At 40.4% G+C, this 18949-nt stretch overlaps 1 long non-coding RNA gene and 1 other non-coding gene across 3 annotated transcripts in view; one reads left to right on the plus strand and one right to left on the minus strand.

The window, feature by feature from the left end:
* Positions 1–11045: 11045 nt before the first annotated feature.
* LOC106600390 (uncharacterized) lies at positions 11046–13890 on the plus strand. The gene is made up of 2 exons (XR_014391886.1): positions 11046–11641; positions 12506–13890. It is a non-coding gene; the product is annotated as an uncharacterized LOC106600390 (transcript).
* LOC106600391 (uncharacterized) overlaps positions 13818–18949 on the minus strand; it is a 6053-nt gene continuing 921 nt past the window's right edge. Inside the window, exons 1-6 of one of the 2 annotated variants that reach the window (XR_014391885.1) lie at positions 17357–18949; positions 17066–17218; positions 16387–16462; positions 16171–16226; positions 15974–16084; positions 13818–15873 (exon numbers count right to left, since the gene is read on the minus strand). The exon at positions 17357–18949 is cut by the window's right edge and continues 921 nt beyond it. This is a non-coding gene — a long non-coding RNA (uncharacterized LOC106600391). Of the gene's footprint in view, positions 15874–15973; positions 16085–16170; positions 16227–16386; positions 17219–17356 lie in introns of both variants that reach the window. The other variant, XR_006769118.2, reaches the window with a different exon arrangement.

The raw sequence follows: 18949 nt of genomic DNA on the forward strand, positions 1-18949 counted from the left end.
TTTAATAGATTTTTTGTCACTAGCCTATACACAATAACCCATAATGTCAAAGTGGAATTATATTTTTCGATTTTTAAAATAAATTAATTAAAAATGTAAAGCTGAAATGTCTTGAGTCAATAAGTATTAAACCCCTTTGTTATGGCAAGCCTAAATAAGTTCAGGAGTAAACATTTGCTTAACAAGTCACATAAATTACATGGACTCACTCTTGTGTGCAACAATAGTGTTTAATAACATCATTTTTTGAATGACCACCTCATCTCTGTACCCTACACATACAATTATCTGTAAGGTCCCTCAGTCTAGAAGTGAATTTCAAACAGAGATTCAACCACAAAAACCAGGGAGGTTTTCCCATGCCTCAGAAAGAAAGACACCTATTGGTAGATGGGTAAAATATTAAAAAAGCAGACATTGAATATCCCTTTGAGCATGGTGAAGTTAAAAATTACACATTGGATGGTGTATCAATACACCCAGTAACTATAAAGATTCATGCGTCCTTCCTAACTTAGCGTGAAAACTAACTTAGTTTTTCAGGATAAAAAAGAAACGGAACGGAGCTAAGCACAGGCACAATCCTAGAGGAAAACCTGGTTCACTCTGCTTTCCACCAGACACTGGAGATGATTTCACCTTTCAGCATGACAATAACCAAAAACACAAGGCCGAATCTACACTGGAGTTGCTTACCAAGAAGACAGGGAATGTTCCTGAGCGGCCAAGTTACAGTTTTGACTTAAATCTGCTTGAAAATCTATTGCAAGACCTGAAAATGGTTGTCTAGCAATGGTCAACAACCAAATTGACAAAGCTTGAATGTTAATAAAAAAGTGAAAGCTCTTAGAGACCTACCTGGAAAGACTCACAGTTGTAATCACTGCCAAAGGTGATTCTAACATGTATTGACTTAGGGGGTTGAATACTTATCTAATCAAGATATACAGTATTAGTGTTTTATTTTTCATATTTATTTAACAAATGTTAGAATTTTTCTTCAACTTTGACATTAGAGTATTTTGTGTAGACCGTTAACTTTGGGAAAGGTGCAGCGCTAGTGTCCCATCTCGATAACATCCGGTGAAATTGCAGAGCGTGAAATTAAAAATACAAAAATCGTAATATTAAACATTCATGAAAATACAAGTGTCATACATCATTTAAAAGCTTAACTTCTTGTTAATCCAGCCGCTTTGTCAGATTTCAAAAAGGCTTTACGGCGAAAGCATACCATGCGATTATCTGAGGCATACAAAAGCATTAAAAACATTTTCCAAACCAGCAGCGGTGTCACACAAGTCAGAAACAGCGATAAAATAAATCACTTACCTTTGAAGATCTTCCTCTGTTTGCAATCCCAAGGTTCCCAGCTACACAACAAATTGTCATTTTGTTCGATGAAGTCCTTCTTTATATCCCAAAAAAGTCAGTTTAGTTGGCGCACTGGATTCAGTAATCCACTTGTTCCACTCGTTCAAAATGCATACAAAGGAATCCCAAAAGTTACCAATAAACTTTGTCCAAACAAATCAAACAACGTTTCTAATCAATCCTCAGGTACCCTAATATGTAAATAAATTATACAATTTAAGACGGAGAATCGTGTGTTCAATGCCAGAGATAAATAATGAAGTGCGCGCCCTCATCCCAGTGTCGCCAATTCCTCAGTAAGGAAAGTAGCTATTGGCTGTCCTAAAAGTCGCTAGAAGTCGCTAAATGACGTCACCCCCTAATTTGCATAATTGGCCATGTGCATGTAATTGTGATGGACGCTGTAGGAGAGAGGAATAACGTCATGGGAGAGACAAAAAGTGAGTAAAAAACACCCTAAATATGTTTAGAACTAGAAATGAACTTTCTTCTGTCGATTCTTTTTTTTTATGTCACAATTCCAACCCTCCTCCTTTATCCGGGCTTGGGACCGGCAAAAGTAACCCAAAAGAGACACTCTGGCTGAGTTACTTAGTTTTGTATTTTATTTTTTATTTTATTTTATAGTTTTTTTGTTTAGTTTTCTTAATTTGGTTTGGTTTTTAACCTTATGGTCCACTTAGGAGCCTAAAACAAGTCACAGTAAAACATTAACATTTTTAACCATACATTTTTTTAGTTTTTTTTTGTATACAATCTACATTAACAATCTAAATGGACCAAAAGTAGACAACAGAAAAAAACTGTCTTTGGCAATGTGAGAAAATTATGGTAACTAGTCTGGCCCTAATTCAGGTTAATTGTTTTTTTTTTCCAGACCCCCTCCACACACACACAGGCTGTGCTGGCTGACAGAAAGAGTGGGTCATCGTCATTTTGGTCAAGGCTCTCTATGGCAGGTTCAGCAACTGAGGGAGCTGACATAAATCAGTAAGCAGCTGATGTGCCAAAAAGCTGTAAAACATTATCAGGCAGCTGGTGCTCATAGCAAGCCTCACCAGACAGCTTCAGTCCATATCGAATGTACAGGATGGAGTTAAGGGTCTGCAAGGACATCCGATTTCTAAGTTCGCTTTTTACCACACTCATCTTGCTGAATACTCTCTCGACTTCAGCATTCGAGTGTGGCAAGGACAACACAGACACAGCAGCCATGGCAAGTTCTTGAAACGGGTTGATATCAGCTGCATCCCTGAACTTCCAAATCTCACTCCAGAAGCCCAATGTGTTTTTTGTCTCACGCCATTTCTGGACAATCTGGTCTATCTCTGCAGGGGATTAGCCAAGGAGCTTGGCTATTTTTCTATTTCTCCAGGGCTCTTATTGTGCTTTAGAGTTTCCTCCACATTGAAAACTGACATGTACTGCAATGCTTCAATGTTTTCCGGCAGTCTCACCCTCAACTCATTAATGAGGGAGATGGTGAAGGCTACACACCGCTTTCGGACATTGTTTTCATCCTCAGGCGCAGGATGGAGCTCAGCTGCCTTTGACTCAAAAAGGTAACCAAGGTACGGTTTGGGACTGATGTATCCATCTATTGGCCCTTTGAGTACATCAACATTTGCCAGTGGACTCAGCACCCTGCTGCTCACAGACTTGATCAGGCTAACCAAGGTGTCAAGTAGCTTAATAAGAGGATCTACTTGCTCTCCCTCAAAAGCCTTGATGGCCAACTGTACCTCACCCAGCACTGACTTCAAAAAAGTCAGATACAATATGTTTTGAGGATCACTGTACATGGAGTATAAAACCTCAGCCATGTAGCAGTGTTCACTGGACTTGCTGATTGCGAAATGCAGCCTAAGCTCCTCTCACTGGTCCAAAATGCGTGAAACCACGGGTTCAATGGAGAGCCAACGTGTGGCACACACCTTGGTTATCTGTAAAGGTTTCTCCCCACAGTTGATGGTCTCAGATATGGCCTTGTAGGCCTCCCTGCGCTTTGGAGACACTGAAAACCAGTTATATGTCTCTCGTACTGTAACGGCTGTCTACGGAAGAAGTGGACCAAAATGCGGCGGAGTTAGGGTTCGTCATTTTTAATGTTACGAACACTATACAATTAACAAAACAACAAAACTGACAGCCAACACAGTCCTGTCAGGTGCAACAACAGTGACAAGCACAATTACCCACACCACACAACGGAAACGTAGGCAACTTATGTGTGACTCCCAATCAACCACAACCCTCTACAGCTGTGCTTGATTGGAAGTCACACGGCCAAAATTAAATGAAACAATAAAACACTTACTCCCTTCTGCCACGTCCTGACCCAACTACACCCTCTACTGGTCAGGACGTGACACGTACCAAGTACTCCACACTACGGGGGATGGTGTAATTGGAAGCATGATTTACAGCAAGCTGCAGAGAGTGGCACACACAGGAAATAAGAACCAGATTTTTGAGGCCAAACTCCTCCTTCAGCACTTTATGGACCCCATTGTTAATCCCCGTCATAACAGAGGCATTGTCAGTCCCTATCCCCAGGAGTTTCTCTTTTTTAAAACAACACTTCTCGAGGAAAGCCACAACAGCACGGGCTATAGATTTGGCATCTCCTCCCTCCAACTCAACAAGCCCCAGAAATGTTGATACAATTGTCTCTTGGTGTCACTAAAGTACCTTATCACAACCCCCAGTTACTTAGAAACACTTACATCCGTGGACTCATCGAGGAGGAGGCTGAAACGCTGGTCACCCACATCTTTTTCAGAAAGTATGGTGCTAGAACACCATTAATCATTTCTGTGCACTTTGTCCTGTGCATTTTGAAGTGGGTAGCAGCAGTGGAGTCTGAGAAAGCAGCTCTACATGCTTCTCCAATGTGATAACATGTCAGCATGGAACAGTGTTCAGCGATAGCTAATGCCATGGTGGCCTCAGCCTTTTTTGCAGAGTAAATTCTTTTAACCATAAATGGCAGCTTGTTTTGGGTGGAACTGTTATAAGGCTTTGCCTTTTAAGTATGTTTTTGAGTTGTCATGTGTTTTTTTTACATCACAAAGTTTGGTGTAGAAATCAGCCTTACAATACAGGCATCAGTATCATCTCCAATAAATGGCTTCAACCAGCCTTTGAATTCAGGGATTGATTCCCACTCCTTTCTGTATTTTTGAGTGTACAGTTTAGACTGAGACATGATGAGCTAGCCAGCTAGATGTTTAGCTTCTCTCACAGAGAGGCACACACACAGACAAGGTGAGTAAGTGACTGAGGCTGTGTGAGTCAAATGCAGTGATTTATTTTTGTGCAGTGATTTATTTTAGACAAAGAACATTTTACATTTACATCCCGCCCTGAATGTAAGCCAGGGCGGGATCAGCCAGCGGCGGCTTCCCGCATACGTGATTCATTTGCAGTCTGGACGCGGAGGGGTGAACATATCCTGCTCTGACTGCAGCTGGGAGGGACTGCTGCGCGAGGACTGGGCCGCCTGTGAATGCTTTGGGACGGGGGTGGGTTGGGGCCCATGGCAGCACCCGCTGCTCATTGAGAAGAGTAAGAACAATACGTGCTTTCAAGTCAGAGTCTCCAAAAGTTTCCAATAACACCAGAAAAAGTCGCTAGATTTGTCGCTAGTCGATTTTTTGAAAATGTGTCGCTAGAGGGGTCTGAATACTCGTTAAATATAGCGACAAAGTCACTAAGTTGGCAACACTGCCTCATCCATGCGCGCCACAAGACTACAGTCAAAATGAGAGCCACCTTGAAAAACTACAAATTCTAGATCATTTTTCAAAAAACAAGCCTGAAACCCTTTCTAAAGACGGGTGACATCTAGTGGAAGCCATAGGAACTGCAATCTGGGAGGATTTCTTTTGAATTTCCCATAGACAAGCATTTCAGTGGGTGGTCACCTCAACAAAAAAACTATTCCGGATGGATTCTCCTCAGGTTTTCGCCTGCCATATCAGTTCTGTTATACTCACAGACATTATTTTAACAGTTTTAGAAACTTCAGAGTGTTTCTATCCAATGCTACCAATTACATGCATATCCTAGCTTCTGGGCCTGAGTAACAGGCAGTTTACTTTGGGCACGGCAGTCATCCAAATTTCCGAATACTGCCCCCATCCCTAAGAAGTTAACACAAAATGTAAATTAAATCCATTTTTATCCCACTTCGTAACACAACAAAATGTGGAAAAAGTCAAGGGGTGTGAATACTTTGTGTGCACTGTACATGTGGCTTATTTGATCGAATATAAGTTTCGTAATAATTAGGTTGTAACAAGTGTAAGTTGGGTACGTGATGTTTATTTCCATCAACGAGAGAGAAATTACTTGTAGGGTGTCCACCCAGATCTTCCCAGAGTAGGTGAAAACGTGCTTTGGTGATCAAATTTCACTTCCTTATAAAATACATTTTACCAAGATTATTCATGTAATGAATTAACATTATATCCAAAAACTTGGATTTCGTAAGCCATGAGCTCTGTTGACATAGCGGTGTAGGTTTCTCGTAACAACTTGAGGATTTTACATTTTGTGGTCATCATCTTCAAAGTTGTTTCTGTGGTTCGCAAAAAGCACAATTAGCAGTGCTCAGTTGACATTTCACAGAGATACGCTCATGACACGAATTACAGAGGAGCTAAGGAGGACTCAGGTCCCCTGAATGAGACGTTAGCTCCCCTAAATGCAACAGAAGTCGAATTTAAAGGGGGGGGGGGGGGGGGGGGGGGGGTCTCAAAATAATGCTAATTTAACCATTCTCCTATTTTTTTTAAATGCAGTGGTAAATATGTTTAACAGTAAAAATATAAATATGGTTATATGGATATGGCTGTGGCTGTCGCTCATAGTATTGGGAAGAAGCAAGATGCCTTCGTCAGCCGCTCGATCATCATCCAGTTTGCTTTTCACACAGCGAGAGATGCAGTTTGGAAGAAAGCAAAGGAAAGCGCCTTTCTGAAAGAGAGAAAATGTTGATTTGGTGAGGACTTGACTGCAGCAGACAAGGCAGCAAAGGCAAAATTGTGGCCTCTTGTACAACAGGCCCGAAATCAAGGAAAGGGTGAATACTACAGGGGAATCAGAGCCTTTTTCGCCGACGGAAAATAAATACGACCGGGGTGATTTGTTCTGTCGTGTGTGTTCTAGTTTTCTAGTTTTGAATTATGGTGTTACTGTTTACAAGTTAAGACTTCTGTTAATACATATATGAAGCAAATTTTTATAGAGAGGGTAGAGTTGAGATTGCATAGGATTTTTCTTTCTATTCTGTAGATATGGACTTGAAGTTTATGTCAATCAATGCTAGGGGGATATGAAACCTGTTGAAGAAAAAAGCTTTTTGTTTTGTTTTGTAAGGACTGCAACGCAGATCTTGTATTCGTTCAAGAAACACATTCATGCAAAGAGGACTATAATTATTGGAAAAATCAGTGGGGCAATATCATTTTCTGGGCCTAATTTTAGTACACAATTTCAAAGGGAAATTTTTGTTTACTCAAATGGACTCCAATGGACATTGGCTAGTAGCGGTCATCAACCACATGGACAGATTATTTGTGTGGTGTAATGTATATGGATACTGTTCTAGTCCTCCAAATAACTTACTTCTAGAGGAAATTGAAGAAATTCTTAAAAGTCTTCTGAGAAAATATCCATCCAGTCAGATTATAGTTGGTGGTGATTTTAATATGGTTTATTCTAATGAGACTGATAGATTGCCCCATAGGCCTAAAATTGGTGTGAACAAGTTTGTGAATTTCTGCCAAAGCCTGGACTTAATTGACATATGGAGAGTTAAAAACCCTGGAGAGAAACAAAACACATGGAGTAATAGAGATCGTTCTTTACAATCAAGAATTGATTTGTGGGTGATAACCTCTAGTCTTGAGCCCAACACTGTAGAGGTAAAAATACTGCCTGCAGTCCTGATGGATCATAAAGTCATATGGTTGACTGTAAGAATATGCAGTAATGATGGTAAGAAATACTCTGGTGGTTATTGGAAATGAAATAACTCATTGTTATTGCATGATGATTTAAAAAATGTGATTAAGAATCTAATTTCTGTTTACTGGAGTGTAGCTACATCTAATGCAGAATATGGGAAATATTGGGAACTGCTGAAATTTAAAATCCGTTCAGCCTATTACTTATGGAAAACGGCTTGCTTTAAGAAGGAGATGTGAGGTATCTGAACTCTCTAAGACAATTGCGGATATCACAGAGATTGAGCGTCTTGATCTTAATGAGAAAGCTAAATTGAATGATTTACAGAATCAACTAGATACATTGTATGAGGAAAAGGCTAGAGGAGCTTTCATAAGATCCAGAAAACAATGGCTTGAAAAGGCGAAAAGAACAGTAGATACTTTTTTAATTTGGAAAAGAGGAGAGGGGAACTCAACACACTTCGGAAATTTAAGATGAATGGGGTTACCACTGAGGATAGAGAGTTGTTATCAGACTTTACCACTAAGTTTTATGAGAATATTCTATAGATTCTATAGATTCTATAGAGAATGTTAATTTGGTTAGTGAAGAATTCAATCGGTCTTGTTGTCAAGATTTATCCATTATGGACATCCAGTACGGGGTTGCTCAGTTAAAAAATAACAAATCTCCAGGTTGTGATGGATTAACCTCTGAATTTTACAAAACCTTCTCTGAAGAAATAGCACCATTTTTACTTGACACCTTTAAGGAGGCTATAAAGAAGGGAGAACTACCTGCCTCTCTGAAGCAAGGGGTTATTACTCTTATACCCAAACCACACAAGTATCTCTTAAATATTGATAATTGGCGTCCAATCACACTCCTAAATAACGGTTACAAAATTATAGCCTTAATCTTTGCAAAAAGGTTAAAGTCTTGCTTGAATGATTTGATTGATGAATGTCAATCAGGGTTTATGAAAGGGCAACATATATCTAATAATCTGAGGCTGGTGTTAGACTTGGTTGAGTATTGTGATCTATTGGATGACTTCCCTGTTATCCTATTTTTGGATTTTCAGAAAGCTTGAGCGTCTTGATCTTAATGCTAGGGGGATAGAATGCAAGTTTGGCAAAATAAGAAAAGCCTATGTGTGTGTATATATAAAGGCTTGAGTTACTCCAGAGAGAGCCCACATGTTTTACACATTAAAAAAAGAAAAATCACATGAATGTTTAAAAGTTTAAACCACAAACACAAAGTCATCAACCCCGCCTATTTCTGCAATTTATCTTTTTAAATTGTTGTTTTAAATATAATATTTACACTAATCTTAACCACACAGCTAATCTTATGCCAAACCTTAAATTAAGACCAAATGACACTGTCACAATTTTATCTTTGATTGTCTTAAGCATTAGAAATCTTGACATTTTTTTGTTGATGCTATTAGAACTCTGTATAATGGTGGCAATAGCTGTGTCAAACTCTGTCATGGAACATCCTCAAGGTTTAACATTTACAAAGGAATACGACAAGGTTGTCCAATTTCACCTTTTTTATTTTTGTTAGTTTCACAAATTTTATGCTCATTAGTTCATAAAAGTCAATTTAAAGGTATTAGATTCCAGGCCAGAGAGATCAAGATATCCCAACAGGCGGATGACACCTCACTTTTTTGAGAAATGTGTCACAAGCTAGATTAGCATTGGATATCGTGAAGCAGTTCTCCAAAATCTTAGGTTTGGCATTAAATCTTTCCAAATGTGATATGTTTGTTTTGAAAGGAGCTGTCAATCCAGCAGATTGTAACATCTCTGAAAAAGATACTGTAACCTACCTCGGTGTAAAGATCACCAAAAATCTTAAGGCTGTGAATTATCTTAATTTGAACCTGTAACTGAATCTGTCAACAACAACAAAAATATCCTCATGGTTAGGGAGGGATTTAAGTCTTCAAGGAAGGGTGCTTTTATCCAAAGCTCAGGGGCTATCTCATGCATCCTCTTTTTTCATCTATTGACATTCCCAAATCCACTTGCTGTACTTTAGATTTGCTTTTGTACAACTTCATATGGAAAAACAAGCCACATAAGATCAAAAGAGATGTTATCACCAACAGGGTTTGTGATGGCGGCCTAAATGTCTTAGACTTCACTCTCTTCAATCAGATATCAAAGGTCAACTGGATTAAAAGGTACATAAAAAATTCTCAGTTTCTGGAATATTATACCTCATTTTGTTTTTCAGAACTTCGGAGTGCTTAATGTTTTACTATAATATCCATATATTGTGGGTAAACTTCCTGTGAAACTGGCGGCCTTTCACAAGCAGGCTTTAATGTGCTGGGCTTTGTTGTATAAACACAACTTTTCACCTCATAAATGTTTTATATAGAACAATGGGTCGATATTACATAGAAACAAGATGTTATTTAACCATAAATGGTTCTCGAAAACATTGTCCTTGTCAGCCAATTAGTTAATATTAGTGGGAATCTATTTACACAGAGAGAATTTATGGAAAGATACAACTTTGAGGTTTCAAGCAAGGAATATGACACTGTTATTAAAGCTATACCTAGTGGGATAAAAACTTTACTTAAGAATAATGCATATTTTGGAATATCTCCAATTGTAAGTGATATCCAGGTGAATGGCATTGGTCTACTAGATATGAAATTCAGCAATCGTTTATTAAGGGATATTTTCTACAGGAAGTCTATTCCCTCTGCGATATTTTGTTGGGCTTCATCGTTTGATGTAAACTGACGCCGTGTTTGGCTCACTCCACACAAATTTATGGTGACCAATAAAGTAAAGGAGATCTCCTTTAAGATTATCCATAGATTCTATCCATGTAATAGCTTGATTTCTAAATATATACCTGATGTTACCAGTGAATGCAGTTTTTGTGAACTAGAAACTGAATCTATTGAACACTTATTCTGTCATTGTTTATATAGTGAAGTGTTCTGGACTGATGTAAAACTATATCTTGGCCTCAAATTGCATACAACCATTGAAATTTCTAAGTTTTACATATTATTTTACTACACTGATTCCACAATTGAACGTGAGTATGTCATAAATCTCTTTATTTTATTCGGAAAATCTTTCATACACCCTAACCCTAAATTTATGAAGAAAAAGGCCCTTTTGTTAATTTTTTTATCTGATTTGAAAAACTATTTAGTCTTTAAAACGTATACAAAACAAAATGTCAAAAACATGTATTCGCTATATGTCTGTATTTGAATTGATATAATGTGGATTAGTTTCATTTTTTTCAAATTTCTTTGTGGAATCCCTCTGGCTGTTATGTTTATGTTTTGCATGTTACTGTTAATAAAAAATAAACTAAAAATTAGATATTTCCTTGTCGGAGTTTACCCAGAATACACCGAGCGGCCCATTGCCAACGTACACGGTGTGTTGACAGATATACTTTTTGAGGAGATGAGAAACTCCTTTGTAATCAATTTCCGGCCGCGCGGTGCATTATGGATGATTCTGGGACAAGACGAGCTCTCCTACAAGTGAATGGGAGTCAATTGGGCGCTAGCTCAAAAACCCAACATTAGCATGAATTTCGTAAACAAGAAGTACAATATCAATAACAAATCCGAGACGTGAGATAATTAACTTGTTATCTGCAATATCGTATTGCTTTGGAATCGGGACACTGTGTACTTTCAAGGAAAATAGGCAAGTTTCTCGACTCCATAGCCTGAATGGATCGTGATGATGAGTTTAGCAACCGCATGACGCAGCATGACAACTTAAACGCGATTGGGGGACAGTCTGCCTCAATTCATTGCCAAAAGAGATTCCCATCTCCTCCTTTCTCTAATATCGCTGGTATTATTACGATTCCAAGGGAGTTTCCGATTTCCTTAAAAGTATATCCGCCCTCTCCCGCTCCTCCCCTCAGTTTGTTTTCGCGGAAGTAAAATCCATCAGCGATAGCTAGCCAACTATTGTCTTTTCCTACTGAACATTATCTTTAGAAACATAACACTAGTCCGATAAAATGTTGTTCCAGGAGAATATGACCAACTGTGTTACTTTTCAGACCAAATTATCATCCGTTATGGATGTGTTGGCTAAAGCTGCAGTGGCAGAAATAAGTCAATTGTTCGATGATGGGTTTGCTGTGTTACGCTTGGAAATGTGCCACAGAGAAAATGAAATTGAAGCCTTGAAAAGAAAATTATTTATGGAGAACGAACGGCAAGCAACGAGTTACAAACTGCGAGAAGCAGGCAATTCTTCCATATGCTCTTCGTCTTCCAGAGGGACAGAGCAGGGTAAAGCCTGCGCGTGCTTGCTTACTGTACTAGCTAACTAGGTTGACTTATCTAAAATGTGTTGTTGTCCAGTGTCCATCTCAACTCAGGGGTCAGTTCTTCAAGAACATATCAAATACAGTATTAACATAACTGACAATAATTTAGCTCAATGCCTAGCTAGTGTACATATTGCCAGGAAACCCAACGTTGAATTGCATTGAATTCTGTTGGGCAAAAATGAGCGTTTGAGTCAGGGCAGTTTCCTCTCACGACCTCTGTTGAATACAATTATATTTTAACCTACTTTACCGGTTGTCCGTGCAGTTGGTCATTTTGGCGTTAGGAATGTGACACAATATATCCACATAAAATTATGATTACATCAACTTTACAAAGCTCTGGTAGTGGGTTCAGATTTCTATCACCAGAAGCATGCACATAACCATGTAAGCACGAGCTCGGCAAGTATGCATGCATCTCATGAATGTATTTTTTAATCTTGTGCACATGCTTCAGGTGATAGAAATCCAAAAGCACTACCAGTGCTTTAGAAAAGTTCATGTAATTATACTTTCCTGTGGATATATCGTCTCACATTCCTACTTCCAAAAGGAGCAACCGCACAGACAGATATCAACAAGTTCAAAAATAATTGTATTCAACATTCTGACTTTTAGAGGTTGTGAAGGGAAACTTTCCAGATTGAAACACTCATTTCTGCCCTACGTAGAATTGAATGCAATTCGAGGTCAGGTTTCCAGGCAAGTGTTGATAATGGGTTTCAGTTCTATTGTTGACCTTTGTTAAATTGTTCAGTACACTTTGTTTTACAGTGTTTATGACATATAGCTACTGACAGTTCAGTTAAACCTTCCCTTTCAGGGTCCAAGGGGTCTGATGAGGATGCTGGTGAAAGAACTTCATTTGAGCAGACCGCCAGAGACAAAGCGATCACACCTAAAGACAAACAACTGGATCAAAATAGACCACAGCCACCTGCAGAATCAGTAGAGGGGCTCAATGAACAGTACAGGTCTGGCCACCGAGAGAAGGGTAGTGCACTAGAATTAGTGAAGACAGAGCACGAGGAGGAGTATGACGTTATTTCACTACATACATCAGGAAGTGAACATGGCACAGAGCTATCAGATCATCAGGAACCTGGGTTTGCCATGGATCGCAGAGAGAGTCATCTGTGGGCGTCTGTATCAGAGATCAACTGTGACTCTGAGGGTCCAGATTGCTCATATGGTACAGAACAATATACACAGGATCTCAATACAGACATACAGATTATTCAAAGTGCTGTGGACGGTCTTGATAGCGATCCATCATCAGAGATGGGGTACATAAACAGACTAATGAAAGAAGAGATGCGAGCAGAGTCTGGTTGGAATGACCGAAGTAGGACCTCTACAGATTTGGTTCAGGCACAACCAGGTCAGCACAGAGAGCAAACTATGCACCCAGAGAGAAGGGAGGATGGAACTACTACCAGAGTGCCGTCAGACAAACAAACGCGAACCAATGAGGGTGCAGCATATTCCAACATTTGGCTAAACAATGTGTTCTCGTTTGCTCCAAATGGTTTCAACTCAGCAAAGATAGCCCCAAGGAGTACCCCAGCAAGAGAGAAGTGGTTTGTTTGCACCTTTTGCGGAAAGAGCTTTGACAGGGTCAGTCACTTGGAAATGCATCAACGGATTCATACGGGAGAGAAACCGTACAGCTGTGTGACATGTGGGAGGTGTTTTGCTCAGCAGAGTAATCTCCGCACACACCAGCGAGTACACAGGGGCCTCAGAACAAAGCAAACGAAAAGTAATCACAATGACGAGACGACTAAGAACATTCTAGAGAAACCAGCTGGAGCCCGTACCACACATTATGAAACACAACCACATTAATATCAAATGTTTCTAATGACTGAGAACAGAGAGTTCATGAGAAGACAGTCAAGACACTCGTGCAAAAATCTGCAGTGTGCTACTTTTGTCTTCCTATTCTGGAAAGTGAGAGCAGTGCGACCCTACCATAACTGCTACTCTAGTGGTGCTAATATACTGTAGGGAGTTAAAGTTACAGGTTTACATCCTCCTGCTTGTACATTTTAAAAGGAACAGTTATCAAGAGGTGGATCTCCATCGTCTTTTTAGTTTTCGTAGGACTATGCCAGAGACAACACATCTGGAGAGAAAATACAATGGACGTGCTTTTATCAATGCATACATTATTATGAATAAACATGAAAATTCTCTGAACTTTCAGCCCTTGTTGTTGTTGTTGAAATACACTGAGAATACAGAACATTAACACCTGCTCTTTCCATAATAATAATTTATAACATTTCTATAGCGCTTTTCATAGAATCTCTGTGCTTCAAGAGCAACAAAAAAACCACGCAATATATCATGACAAGTGAACCAATAGAGGCCAAGTCTTTGAAAGCTGCATCCTCTGAAGATGGAGAGGGTCAGTTCATGGCTTGAGCGGAGAGAGCTGGTCAGAGGATGGTGATGGAGTCTGTTGATGATCTTGTAGAGGGCACGTCTGGGAACCAGCCAGACTCTTATATCCACTGGTCTTCTTCTCTTCCAGTCTGTGTAGCACCCACTTGGGTGATGCCTCAGCAGCTCTGGACACCAGAAAGTTCACCACACAAAGTTCAGAATAGTAGCCAGTCGTCCTCACTACGAGCGCTCTGTCTTAGCACTACTATATTCCTGCATATCCCATTCCTCTCACGCTTCAGGCGACTCCTAAAAATTGTTCTCAGAAGATCGGGAATTGGCAGCCAGGAGAAAGAAAAAAGCTGGTAATGTGTCCAGATGCATTTTTCAAACAAAAATATTAGCCAGCTAGCTAGTTAGCCAAGCCAAAGACGGTTAACCTCTCAGTAAATCTGCAAATTCGTGGCTCTAAAACACTAGATATACAGTACCAGTCAAAAGTTTGGACACGCCTACTCATTCCAGGGTTTACTATTTTCTACATTGTAGAATAATAATGAAACATCAAAACTATGAAATAACACATATGGAATCAGTAACCAAAAAAGTGTTAAATCCAAATGTTTTATATTTGAGATTCATCAAATTAGCCACCCTTTGCCTTGACAGCTTTGCACACTCTTGGCATTCTCTCAACCAGCTTCACCTGGAATGGTGAAGCTAGGGAACCATGGCAACTATAGAACATGACAGACTGACCAGGTGAATACAGATGAAAGCTATGATCCCTTATTGATGTCAGTTGTTAAAGAGACAGGCTAAAGAAGGATTTTAAAGCCTTGAGAGGGTGACCCTATTTAGAGGGTGAATGAACAAGACAAAATATTTTATATTTATGCCCTTCTTTGAGAGGCATTCGGAAATCTCCCTGGTATTTGTGGTTGAATCTGTGTTTGAAATTCACTGCTCGACTGAGGCACCTTACATATAATTGTGTGGGGTACAGGCATGAGGTAGTCATTCAAAAACCACAGTGTTACACACAGAGTCCATGCAACGTATGTGACTTGTTAAGCAGATTTTTTGTCCTGAACTTATTTAGGCTCGCCATACCAAGGGGTTGAAAACTTTTTCACTCAAGACATTTAAGCTTTTCATTATAAAATGTTTTTTTATCAAAAAACATAATTCTACTTTGACATGGGATATTGTCTGTAGGCCAGTGACCAAAAAAATCTACATTTAATCAATTTGTAATAACGCTGTAACACCACAAATCAAGGGGTGTGAATACTTTCTGAAGGCACTGTATACAAGAAGCCCATGCTGATGTAAAAAAAGGACAAAGTCAACCTAAAAATGTAAATGAATGTGAACATGAGGTTGCCAAACACTCACTTCAGTCCAATTGTATCCAAGTTCAGTTCACAGGAGTGAGTAGCAGGCCTCCATGACCATTGGGTTAGGGTGGAGCTGAGGGCAGTTCCCTTTTCAACCAACTCCTTTCACCCCTGTCTAGATGTTCTGTCCTCTGGGGTGTAGGAGGATGGCATTGGAGTGTGGTTTGGGCCGCAGGAACCCGTTGCTGTAGTGGAAGTGGTTGGAGAGTGCCTCTGAGATCTTGTAAGAACTGGTGTCACAGTCAGCCTCATCAACCTCCAGCACGTCCTGTCTGGCCCCAGTCGTCCCCTTCGGTCACACCCTCCCTCTGGCCACCCAGGTCGCTGAGCATTGGGGGGGATGTCTGTGGGCCACACACTACCGTCCTGGTCCTGGGGACGAGGAAGGAAGGCCAGAGTCCTGAAAAATAGAGAGCCAGATAAACAGATAGGCCTTTCAGTTATTACAGAGTAAACTTCTCCCTCCATCTCAGCCCCCCTCATACTCTCTCTGCACTCACGCCAGCTAGACTGGTACAGGACAGGGCAGCCCAGGTAGTCCAAATCACCCTCTCGAACCGTCCCCCACCTCCCACCGAGTGTGGATTGACGGCTTTGTAGATGGGATGGTCCTAACGAGAGGGATCACAATAATCCACAGATTAAACATCAATTAATCAATCAGTATGATATAGTTGAAGCTTTTATGAACTCTCACCTCAAGGGACATTAGGCTTTTTTTCATTCTACTGTCTAGTCTGAGTAATGTGCAGTCTTCATTCAGTGGGTGGGGTGACAAGTAGAGAAAGACAAATGATTGTTGGCAGACACTCATTCACAAGTAGATAACTAATCACTGAAAATGACCCCCTAAGAAAATGAGAGATGACTGAAAATACGAGTAACAAGGGTTTGAATTGAAAGTACTCTGTACCTGTCGTCTGGGGTCTGTGCTGACAGAGTTGAGTCTTGTGGAGGAGGCCTGTCTGGAGAGTGTTGATTTCTAGAAACTAAGGAGGATTTAAGGATAGGGAAAGGGGGTTCCAAGTATTGTGGAAATAAACTCCATCTCTAATGTCCTGTTATTGCGTCTATGGTATTAGTTGATAAAGATGATAATGACCATGACCAACACCCCAGCAACCACACCTATAATGATCATCACTAGAGTGTCAAAGATCACTTCCTGCACACTCCGAGATGTCTGAGTGAGAGAGTGGGAAGGAAAGAGGGAATGCACACAAAATTGTAAACACAAACAACCAAAGGTAGCGATTGCAGTGCCATGTATATAGGATGCAGTTTTGTTGCAACTTTAGTGAGATCTGTATTTCAGATTATTATCACAAGGGGGCAGCAATGTTACAATATTACTAATCAGGCATCTAATAAAAAAATTAATAATGATCACATGCACCAATACAACAGTGAAACGTTTACTTACAAGCCCTTAACCAACAATGGGGTTAAGAAAAATAACAAAAATAAATAAAAGAAGTAACAAATAATTAAAGAGCAGCAGTAAAATAAATAATAAGGCATGTGACCAGTGTCATGTTTTTCTGTTCAGATCTCAGCAAAATACAGGAGTAACGTTGCCCATTGCCCCTTACCTGTAACTGTGATGTTATGTTCTACTTTCCTTGTCCCAACGCCATTGTTCGCAACACATTCATAAACTCCAGTGTCATTCTGTTTCGGGGCTCGGCCAAACAGAAGCCTTGCTCCATTTACAGTCAGGCCATCTGGCAGAGCCTTATCATGTACTGATGATGGAAGGGAAAGGGTGAGGAAAATGAATAAGAGGGGTAGAAAGCGAGAACAGTAAAGGGGAGAGAGAAAGGTTTTGAGGTTCAACTTTATGTTTTTTTGTGAGAGATTAAATGCAGAATCTCCTCCCTCACCTTTTTGTCTTTCAGTTCATCTTTTCCCCTCTCTCTCACCAAACTCCTGTTCCCCAATTGACATGTTTTGGTCCAGCTCCTCTTCATCCAATAGCATGTCCAGAACATGCATCTCTGTGGACACCTCAATCTCCTCAGCCATGAGGCTGTCCTGGTCAGAATCCTGACATGTCATGAGGAAGAAGGAGAACACATTCTGTATACTGCCATTAACTTACATTGTCAGAGAAACATATTGACTCAGAATCACTTAACCAATAAAATGAGCATCACAAATGTATTTTATTTCAAAGATTGACTGTATTGGAATGGACCTTGGACAAACTACACCACAAAAAACAGACTGAAAGAAAGGGATGGGCTTATGGGGCACCACACAAATCTCTTCAGAGTAAGACAGCACGTCCTTACAGGCAGACTGCCTTCCTCATCCTCCCATTATTCATCCAGAACAGGAGGAGGAGGAAGGCCAGTAGGAGGCAGGACACCACTAGAGGGTGGCAGGGATGAAGAGGACAAAGGGCCGAGAGGGGAGAGGGAAGGGAGGAGGAATGAGTGAAGAGGAGTGAACCCCTCTTTAAGACTTGGTTCTCTGTGCTTAGGAGTGGAGAGGTGAGGGAGGAGGAGGCGGTGGGGGAGAGGGAGGATGTGGTTGATGTTAGCCTGGAGGGCTGGAGAGACTGGCAGGAGGAGGGCTGTGATGCACACGAGGTCACAGAGAGGGCCTTAAGCAGCACAGAGGCCTGGAGCAGGAATATGTTCTCCATGCTGTCGCTGGTAGTTGGAGTAGAGCCTCCCTGGTGCAGCTTGCTGATCCCGAGCCCCATGAGGATGGAGCAAAGTCAGTGCCTTTATCTCTGGTGGAAGAGAAGTCTACTGACTATTAGGTCACATGCGCGCAGGAAGTTTACGTTTATTGGGATGTATCTTGTCCTGGAGGCAGAGCTGAGCGATTTCTACTAATGGGCCAGCAACAAAGTCAAAATTAGCTATACATTGTAAAGAATTACTGAAAACAAAAATACACTTTTTGGTCTTAAGTTAAGGTTAAGCATAAGGTTAGCAGTTTGGTTAAGGTTAGGTTTAAAATCTGATTTTATAACATTGTGGCTGTGCCAGCTAGTGACTACCCTGCAGAGCTGCCTCCAGTACATGTCATCCCAAAAAATGCCAACCTGTGTATTTACACAGCACAGGGAGGGTCCGGGCCTTTTACAGTACATCTAGGACAAACATAAAACACACTACATGACTGGCAAGACATTAGTTATTAGAGATAAGCAGTACTGCAGCATTCCAGGTTAATTATTTAAACTGTCCGTGTAAAACATAGAAACTGCAGGCGGCCGGTAGCCCAGTGGTTAGCGCATTTGGCAGGTACCTGAAAGGTTGCTGGATCAAATCCCTGAGCTGTCAAGGTAAAAATCTGTTGTTCTGCCACTGAACAAGGCAATTAGCCCACTGTTCCTAGGCTGTCATTTTAAGTAAGAATTTGTTCTAATCTGACTTGCCTAGTTAAATAAAACACAAAAAGCTATCTCTGTGTTTGAGCCTTTCTCTGAAAAAGTGAGCAGTAAAAGTGAAAAAGGTTCA

This window comes from Salmo salar, chromosome 03, assembly GCF_965601325.2.
Source record: "Salmo salar chromosome 03, fSalSal1, whole genome shotgun sequence".
NCBI lineage: Eukaryota > Metazoa > Chordata > Actinopteri > Salmoniformes > Salmonidae > Salmo > Salmo salar.